At 45.5% G+C, this 10,560-nt stretch overlaps 1 protein-coding gene across 1 annotated transcript in view; it reads right to left on the bottom strand.

Moving 5' to 3' along the window:
- LOC143788585 (flavin-containing monooxygenase 5-like) overlaps positions 1–9,892 on the bottom strand; it is an 88,008-nt gene extending 78,116 nt beyond the window's left edge. Inside the window, exons 1-2 of the mRNA XM_077278368.1 lie at positions 9,872–9,892; positions 748–963 (exon numbers count right to left, since the gene is read on the bottom strand). The gene's annotated coding sequence lies outside the window, so the exon portion shown is untranslated. The remainder of the gene's footprint in view (positions 1–747; positions 964–9,871) is intronic.
- Positions 9,893–10,560: the final 668 nt, after the last annotated feature.

Raw genomic sequence — 10,560 nt, forward strand, 5'->3', positions numbered from 1 at the left:
GCAAATTGTTTGGAGTTCGACAAACGACTCGAACACCGCCCAAAACAGCTCGAATTTGAAATTGGCGAACAGTTACTCGAACACCGCTCATCTCTAATGTTGATATTAAGTCAGGTTACAGATTTGCAAGGGTTTATGAAGATGAGAAACCACAAATACAAAAAGGGTATATCTTCAAGACATTCTGCACAAATGCAGTGCTGAAATGTAACAGAAGATGATATGGGAACACAACAGTGATAGGTCCAATGCTAAGGGGGGATTTAAAGTGGTCATGGGTGTAACTTATGTTTTTACCTGCAAAATATATATATATTTTTAGAAATCTATTATATTTTATCTCCATAAAAAAAAAACAAGATTATGAGAAGTTGCAACCTAATATAATAGTAATGAATTGTAAGTTCTAAATCCATGTAAGGGTCTGTACACATTGCAGATTTGTCACAAAACCTGAAAGGTTTCCCTGATGCCAGCAAAGTGAATGAGAATCCTGAGGTCTCATGCGCACGTTGCTTATTTCTGACTAGCAGATTTGGTGCTGTATCAAGTCAGCAGTACGGCAATACTCAGCGTTACTTGCTGCAGACTTCACGCATTAATAAATGGGGCATATATGCACAAAAGTAAACCAAGCGTGCGCCTATTTTAGTGTTTTCCATTCCAAGAGATGCAGAAATTAGTGCACCGAATACTTAATGTGCACAAACCCCAACAGGGTTATACTAATGAATGCAAGTCACTTACCTCTAGTTGTCGCAATAGAGAGTCCTTTCTGAATAATGCTCTTTTTAACTAGTTGCCAGTTATGAATCCTCCACCCTCCGCCTTTCCCAAACACATTCCTCAAACAGAAGCCTGGAGGATTTCCATGTTTTGTTCGTGTTTAATACGAGACAGAATCTTGCTTGACGATTAAACAGATAAGCAAATAAACATTGACTTCTTTGTGTGAAACAGAGCCTAAAAAAGGGAAAGTCAGCAGATTTTTGCCATCTGATCTGATAACAGTATGATGTAGGGGCTCAGAGCCTGATTCCAGCAATTTTATTTGCTCCACATTTCAGAAGTCTCATGCACACATTGGTAGGGAAAAAGCCATTTTGGAAAACTGCTACATGTCACTTTTAGCGTATTTGCAGTTTTATTCATCCATAGGAAACAATGGGTAAGTTCAAAAAAGCATTAAGCTACTTACGGGTAGCTGCGTTTTTCGGAGGCCCATGACAGCACTACGAGAGAGGGGATCCGCCCTTCAGGAACAGGAAACCTACAGAGATACAAAAGGGCGGCACCTCTCCCTATGCATCAGTTGTATATTAGAGCCTGAGAGGACTACCGCGGTTAGTAGCACACAAATATTATATACAGTTTATATACAAAACTAATCCAATACAAATACCACACGTGAGATCTATATATATCTCATTATATACATTATAGGAAGTGCAACCCCCCGTGAATAGGGAGGGAACTAAGGGTGCTGTCATGGGCCTCCGAAAAACGCAGCTACCCGTAAGTAGCTTAATGCTTTATTCGGACTCCCATGACAGCACTACGAGAGAATTACAGAGATGTAAAACTACCTTAGGGAGGGACTATAGCCTGCAGCACCCTTAACCCGAAGGTGAGATCAGAGGAGCACCCCAAGTCCAACCGATAGTGCTTGAAAAAGGTGGAAGGGGACGACCACGTAGCTGCCTTACATATCTGGTCGATTGATACTCCAGATCTTTCCGCCCAGGATGTAGCCATGGCCCTGGTGGAATGCGCCCTCAGATTCTGCGGAGCCGGACCTCCACCTGCAGTATAAGCCAGAGAGATAGCCTCCCTAATCCACTTCGCTAGTGTGAACTTCGAAACTCTAAGCCCTTTCCTAGGACCTTGGAAGGATAAAAATAACGCATCCTCTCTCTTCCAAGCGTTAGTGACTGTGATGTATTCTAACAGGCATCTCCTAACATCTAATGTATGGAGTAGTTCTTCTTTGGCGTTAGAGGGGTTAGGGAGAAATGATGGTAACACTATCTCCTGTGATCTGTGAAAATGTGAGGCGACTTTTGGCAAATAGGCTGGGTCCGGTTTTAGGACTACTCTGTCCTGTAAAAACTCTGTATATGGGGAGAGTCTAGAGAGCGCTTGAATGTCCCCTACTCTACGAGCAGATGTTATCGCTACCAAGAAAGCTGTCTTGAGGGACAATAATTTAATTGAAGCAGAATGTAAGGGCTCAAACGGTTCTCTAGTCAAGGCTGACAGGACTAGGTTGAGATCCCAAGGTACCGACCTGTTCTTGTGTATAGGTCTAGCTCTACTGGAAGCTTTTATAAACCTTGATACCCAATAGTTATTAGCAACGTTACAAGAAAACAGGGCCCCCAGGGCTGAGACTTGTACTTTTAGTGTACTCGTGGATAGGTTTAACTCTAACCCTTTCTGCAGGAATTCTAAAATTTGGTTAATTGGTAACCCTTCTTCAATTCTGAAATCTGAAGAGGCCAAGAACTTCCTCCAGGTTCTAGAGTAGATCTTTGTTGTTATATTTTTTCTACTCTTCATAAGGGTATCAATTAAGTTTGGGGAAAAACCTCTGTTTTTTAATAATGACCTCTCAAACACCATGCCGTCAAATGGAGCCCCTTCACCTGCGGATGGGTGATCGGACCTTGATGGAGTAAATTGGGGATGTCCGGAAGTACCCAGGGGTCTTCCACCGACATGGTCCTGAGCCACGCGAACCAAGCTCTCTTGGGCCAGAAAGGGGCGACCAGTATGACCCTTGCTCGGTCCTCCCTTATTTTCCTGACCACAAGAGGTAATAGGCCCAGCGGGGGAAACGCATAAGCCAAACGGAAGTCCCATTTGATCAAGAAGGCGTCCACTGCCAACGGATTCTCCCTGGGATTCAGAGAACAGAATTTTTTTGTTTTTCTGTTGTCCCTGGTGGCAAACAGGTCCACGTCTGGATGACCCCACATGTGGACAATCTGACCGAAGATGTCTCTGTTCAGGGACCATTCCCCTTGTTTTAACGTGTTGCGGCTTAGAAAGTCCGCTTTTATGTTTTCTTTCCCTTTTAAATGTAGAGCAGTTAAAGATAGTAAATTGCTCTCTGCTGTCTGGAGAAGGCGGTCTGCTACTTCCATCAGAGATTCGGAGTGTGTTCCACCCTGGTGGTTTACGTAGGCTACTGCCACCTGGTTGTCGGAGAGGATCTTGACATGGTGACCCTGTAGATACACGAGGAGTTTTTTAACTGCTAGCTCAATAGCCATTAACTCTCTCTGATTGGAGGAAGCTGATGTTTGAGGGTCCCATAGCCCTTGAACTACGATGTCACCCATGTGCGCCCCCCATCCCGTAGGGCTGGCGTCAGTTGTTATTACACGAGTCACATGTGTCACCCAGGGAACTCCTGCCGACAGATTGCCTTCTACTAGCCACCATCTGAGAGATGTAAGTACTACTGGACTTAACGTCACCTGACCCTGCAAGGACCCCTGTAAGGCTCTATCATTGTCCAGAACCTCAAACTGTAAAGGTCTGGTATGGAATTGGGCCCAACGGACGGCAGGAATGCAAGAAGTTAGGGATCCTAACAGTGACATAGCCTGTCTAAGGGTCATGGATGGTTTATTAATCGCCTTCAACACCTGTTGTTGAATGTGGAGTAATTTATCAGGCGGCAAACAGCATTGTTGGGTCTCTGAATTTAATAACAGTCCGAGGAATCTCTGAATTTTTAGGGGCTGTAAACGGGATTTGTCATAATTTATAATCCAGCCCAGATGTTCTAGTTTGGCTATGGCTGTCATTGCTTGTGAAAGGCAATGATCTGCTGAATTCCCCACAATAAGGAAATCATCCAGGTAAGGTATTATGAGGATATCGGATTCTCGCAAATATGCCATAACCTCAGCGACTACCTTGGTAAATACCCTAGGAGCTGCAGAAATGCCGAAGGGAAGGGCTCGATATTGAAAATGACGAACAATTCCCTCTATAGACACCGCCACCCTCAGGAACCTCTGGAAGTTCTCATGGATAGGAACATGATAGTATGCGTCCTTAAGATCTACAACTACCATAAAGCAGTGTTTGAACAACATCTTTATTGTAGTACTGATAGACTCCATTTTGAAGGTTTTATTAACCAGGAATTCATTAAGAGATTTAAGATTAATGATGGTCCTAAATGACTTATCTGGTTTTTGAATCAGAAATAGAGGAGAGTAGAACCCTCTTCCTCTTTCTGAATCTGGGATCTCAATCAGCACCTTTTTAAGACATAAATTGGTGACTTCAGCTTCCAAAGCCGTTTGTTCAATAGAGGAGGAACGTAAGGGGGTTAATTTGAACTTATCCCGAGGCCAATGGTCAAACTCCAGTCTCAGGTCGTCTGATACAATGCCTCGGACCCAGTCACTATTAGTGATGTCAGACCATGCGGAAGAGAAGGCTGCCAATCTCCCTCCCACAGGGATTGCTAGTCATTGGTCTGACTTTTTACGTTCTTTTGAGGAACGGCGGAACATATAGCCCGTACCTCTCTTGCGTCTATCCTCCCATCTGAAATTATCTCTCGAGGGTGAGGACGCGCGTTTCCTTCCGCGACCAAACCTCCTTCTGTTGAAGGGGCGACGGTAAGATGCTGATGCCAGATTAGGGAACTTCTTCTTATCATCACCTGCTTTTTCAAGCAAGTCATCCAGAGTTGGTCCGAAGAGATATTCCCCTTTACATGGGATAGCGCAGAGCTTGGATCTTGATTGGATGTCACCGGACCAACATTTTAACCATAAGGCTCTACGAGCCGCGTTGGAAAGACCTGCTGCTCTGGCCGCCATCTTGACAGAATCCAATGAAGCGTCCGACAGGAAGGCCGCAGCATCTTGAATTACTGGGAGCGCATTCAGGATTGTATTCCTGGACGCACCTTCCTTAAGTTGTGACTCCAGCTGATTCAGCCAGACCATTAAGGATCTTCCTGTACACGTTGCGGCCACCGCTGGTCTCAGAGATCCAGCCGCCATCTCCCAGGTACCTTTAAGAAAGGTGTCTGCCTTCCTATCAAGCGGATCTTTAAGGGACCCCATATCCTCAAAGGGTAATGCGGCTTTTTTGGATGCTTTTGCCACCGCAGCATCCAGCTTAGGGGCCTTGTCCCAGGTATCAACCGCTGCATCCTCAAAGGGATACCTGCGTTTTAAAGCTGGTGGTAACGAGCCTTTTTTCTCCGGTTTCTTCCACTCTCGGAGAATTAACTCTTGAACTTTATCTATCACCGGAAAAGATCTGCGTTTCTTATGGTCTAATCCGCTGAACATTAATTCCTGCCTGGAAGGTTGAGTTTTTGGCTCTTCCAGGCCCATCGTACCCCTGACCGATTTAACTAGTTTATCAACTCGGTCCAGCGGCAGACAAAAACGGCCAGAGTCCTCTTCCGATGACGAGGAAGAGGGAATAGAGCCATAGGAACCTTCCTCTCTTTCTTCCTCCGAAGACTCAGAGATTAAGGGAGTTCTAGGTTTTGAACTTCCCGCCTGGGATAGAGACCGCAGGGATTCCCTTACTTCCAGACGGATCATCTCTTTTAAGTTAGCCGTAGTTGCAGATTCTTCCGCTACCTAGGGGAGGACAATAAGGTGATACCATCTATCCGACCTGATGTCCCTTAACCCCTACCACACCTGTAGACCTCACCGTCTGCTGTGTACAGGGGGCACATAACTTTTTGGGATAAGAATCTGGTAAGGGGATTCCACATAGGGCGCACTCCTTATGTTTCGTCTTTGCACTTTTCTTCCCCTAGAATGACAAAGTATAAGGGGGCCCGCGTCACTGAGTGAACATTCACGTAGATCACTTACCAGCGTACGCCAAGAAAGGTACCGGAACACGAGGGGGTTCTTTCCCAGTCGACGCTCTCGATCCCTGCTTGGACGAGCTTTTGCGGCTGGACTGGTCACTCCTGACATGCTCCTTCTCCAAGGGCTTCTGTCGCACTTCCAGTAGCTGAGGCTGCTCACCATCACTCTCCATGATGGAAGTGTGACCAAAAGCAGGGCTCTAAGTCCGACACCTGCTTAAATCCCCCTGGGTTCCGGTCAGCAGGCTGCCTGGCGTCATCCCATTGGTTTCTGCTTACCAGACCGCAGCTGGGAGGTCAGCGGTAGTTAGTGGGGAATCCGGTGTCCAGGATCGATGGGCGCCGCCATCTTGGATAGACTGCGCATGCGCAGCCATCCAGTAACCCGGAAGCGCCTGCCGACTCCGCCCCCGGCATCACAGCACTCCGGAAACGCTCCTGAGAGCGGTGCAGGACGCCGGAGATGTGCGACAGCGCTCCGGTCGGCGCCGCTCTCCCGTCACCGCTACCCCACTCCACCGCCGCACCGCATCGCTGCAAGAACCAAGGGGGGGATATACTTACCAACGCCGGCATAGAATGGAGATCAGGCAATCCTCCGGACCCTGCTGCCATACGCCACCGACGTGCAGTCCAGCCAGGACCACCGTGGCGCCTCCAGGGACATCCGCACCGGCCGAGGTAGGAGACCCCCCCGCTACCAGATTCGGCCGGCCGGCCTGGGATCCACTACGGAGATTTTCATCTGTAGGATCTTGTCCCTCCAGGAACAGGAAACCAACTGATGCATAGGGAGAGGTGCCGCCCTTTTGTATCTCTGTAGGTTTCCTGTTCCTGAAGGGCGGATCCCCTCTCTCGTAGTGCTGTCATGGGAGTCCGAATAAAATCAGTTTTTAAATGCAAAAACCTAAGGTGGTTAAAATCACGCTCTCTTTGGGCCACAAACTTAAATATGCACAAGAGACAGCAATGCCTACTTTTTGTAAGCAGCTTATTTATTTATTTTTTTTATTCAAAAAGGAGAAAAAACCCACATGTGAATATGGACCAAAGAGCTGCAGTTTAAAGATTAGCAATTCCAGCTGTTTTATCCTAGACTGCCCACAAGGCAGGGAGAGAAACAAAACCAGGGGTTAATAGGAATAGTGTAGAGGTAGTTTTGCGGAGTAGTCATTTTTGGCAAGTTGCTCTACTTAGTGGCAGGTTTTGGTTAGGAGAAGTGCCACTAGTATTTTGTTTTAGTTCCATGTCAGCAATTGGAGTATGGCAATCCTGATCTTTACAGGAATTAGATTAGGGTTACATGGCGACTACTTGTAGCATGAAAATGTGATTTACTTCAACATCGCACCTAAGTAACAGTGCACTTGTATCACAACCCGCAAAGATATTTCTAAAAATTCCATCGCTAAGGGTACGTGCACACGTTCAGGATTTCTTGTAGAAATTTCCTGACAAAAACTGGACATTTCTGCCAGAAATCCGCATGCGTTTTTTTCCGGAGCTTTCCCGATGCATTAAATAGCGGGAAAAACCTGCAAAATTAATGAACATGCTGCATTTTTTTGCCGCACGGTGGCTCAGTGGATAACACTGCAGCCTTGGGTTCTAATCCCACCTTGGACAACATCTGCAAGGAGTTTGTAGGTTCTCCCCTTGTTTGCGTGGGTTTCCACCGGGTCCTCCGGTTTCCTCCCACATTCAAAAGACATACTGATAGGGAATTTAGATTGTGAGCCCCATTGGGGACAGTGATGATAATGTGTGCAAACTGTAAAGCGCTGCGGAATATGTTAACGCTATATAAAAATAAAGATTATTATTATTTATGTGTACAAAAATGGCGGAATGCATATGTATGCGTTTGTTTTTATCGCGTTTTTATAGTGAAAAAAAAAAATAAAATCCTTAACGTCTGCACATACCCAAAAAGACGCAGTTTGGTGCCCATAGTATTGAAGACAAGGGACAAAGAGGCACAAGCACCAATACAAATAGCATGTGCACACCTGATGAAGCATAGAAATATGTATTTATTAACACATTGAGTAAGACAGACCGCACCCCTGTACATAATGTGAAACATCCATATAAAGATGCGATTAGTGATGAGTATACTTGTTGCTTGGGTTTTCCAGAGTACGCTCGGGGGATCTCCAAGTATTTGTTAGTGCTCGGAGATTTAGTTTTCCTCACCGCAGCTGCATGACATACGGCTGCTAGCCAGGCTGAATATATTGAGGAATGCCTGTTTGTTAGGGAATTCCCACATGTAATCAGCTTGACCAGCAGCCGTAAATCATGCAGCTGAGGCGACGAAAACTAAATCTCCGAACACTAACAAATACTCTGAGACCACCTGAGCAACAATGCTATTCTCATCACTAGATGCGATCCAACAATATGGATAACAAGCACAGTAGATAATGCGCTCATGAGAATTGTATACTGAGCCTCCTAAATAGGTGTGCTGTATAGAATATCAAAATAGACAAATCACAACAAGGTAAAATGAAATGGCAGAACCCAAGACAATAAAACAACCTCTGGTAAAGTCAGGTATATAAGGCTCACATATGAGCAAACAGTGCATGATATAGCAGTGTAGATCCCAGGTGTTCAAGAGAAATAAGGTTTCAAGAGAGGCAAGCAGTGATGGGTTCTTATAGACACACTAATAAGACCTGAGCATGTGCAAAGCACAAACAATACAAGAAGGGCCCATGTCCTAAAAACAGGCTGCAATACACCTTGTAGCAACATACCCATCGAAGCTAGAGTGCCAGTGAGGCATCAGGCCCACACGTATGGCTACAAGCAGCTTAGTCAGGGCAAGCGTCTTTACGGCTGTCACATTAATTGTAAGGCTGCGTTCTAAGTTTAGTTTGAATGAAACCATTTGATTTCCAGCAGCCTTTTGGCAAGAGGTACATGTCAAGACTTTGGGTGGAGGAAGCAAGAGTCAAATCATGCAACATGTGAATGGCTTTCATGCCAGTTTGAAGCAACTTTACCAAAATGGGGTAGAACCAGGGCATGGCTACTCCCACCAGATTCTATAAGTGTCAACAGTAGCATTCCTGGAGACACGGAAGATATGACATTCATTAAGTGGGGTGTGCCTCCTAATGAAGTTGGCACTTTGTACTCTAGTGATCTCTACATTAAGGCTGGCATGTACCACAAGGAAAACATTGCCCAGATTAACAGATTCAGACTAGGCTACCGTCATTGATCTACAGATTTGTGCTGCCGCTAAATACGTAGTGTAGTTTTGGTGGTGGTCAGAGGAAGGGTTGTCAACTGTTAGGTAAAACAAACAAAAAAAAAAAAAAAAAAAAACAACACACACACACACACACAACAAAACCACAAACCTGGTCAGAGGACAGCACATTAATTCATTCACGATTCTTCATTTATTTAAGTGCTAACCATTGCATGGGAGCAGCCATGATCTCAGGTGCTAGGACCCAGTTATGAATCATTTCAAAGATTGAACAAAGACTTTACAAGGAAAGTGACATAAGGGTACTAATAGAATGTTAGATTAACAGTTAAACGATTGAAAGATTCCAATATTTGAGCAGGGAAACCTCAAGAGATAGTTCCTTAAAAGAGGTTCTCCAAAGAAACAAATTTTGACAAATATTTTTGTAAAATTTGAAAGGAAAAAAAAAAAAAAACACCACACACCTCCACTCAAATTACATGGTAGACAACAAGATAGCAGTTAGCGCATGGATAAGCACTAAGGTGGGAGACTGAAGATTCATGGGTAGCGCTTACAAATACCCGACCTAACACTCTATAACAAATGATACACCCCCTCTTTGTATTATATTCTTTAGTCTCTGATAAGAGCTCATGCAGACATCCATGTGAGCTGTCACGCTCAGGTGAGCTGCAGCCAGTCCGCATATTGGTATCATCAGAGTGATAGTAGTAAACCAATCAGGCCTGCAGCACGCTCTCCATACACACCAGCTGTCCGCAGCTCACCTCACTTGGTCACAGAACAATAACACCAAACCGCTATCCTGCTTGTCTTATAGTGTCAGTGTTTCTCAACAGCCAATCTATACAAGTCCCTCCCACCAACCGAGCCGCCTGCATCATGTGCTCCGGAATACCTAGTAAAAATCCCAATCACATGATCACTTGTGTCAGATCCTGCTCGCAGGTCCCGCACCATGGCAGATATCAATCTCTGTACTTGCCAGTCACTTGATCAGTAAAAGCCGGATTTTTTCTTATTTCCAGTCTTCTGAAAAATAGATCAACTTTATATATAGAATTGCGGGAACCCTCTACAGAGGAAATAAAAACTAGTGCAGCGCCCCAGAGTCCTGGTCGTTGCAGTACTGTGGCTCCGCCACTATGGGGAGCTATGGTGCGTCTGATGGCACTGAAGGAGTTCATCTGATCAGGTATCACAGACACCAATACATTTCATAGTTGGGCCTCCGGGGGGAGCTAAGGGTTCTATTTACTAGGCCACTCCCCACCATAGTGGGTAAACTGGGGGTCAGGCAGGAAGTTAGATGAGAAAGCTGACTGGGTTGGAACCAGGCAACACCTTGTGGCAGAGGGTGTTGTGGGGGAAGATACAGTAGGGTCTCTGTCAGGGGTGGGATCCTGACAGAGGCTTGGCAATTGGAACGAACGTAACGGGACCATGCCTGCTCAGG

The sequence above is a fragment of the Ranitomeya variabilis genome, chromosome 8, assembly GCF_051348905.1.
Source record: "Ranitomeya variabilis isolate aRanVar5 chromosome 8, aRanVar5.hap1, whole genome shotgun sequence".
Lineage (NCBI taxonomy): Eukaryota > Metazoa > Chordata > Amphibia > Anura > Dendrobatidae > Ranitomeya > Ranitomeya variabilis.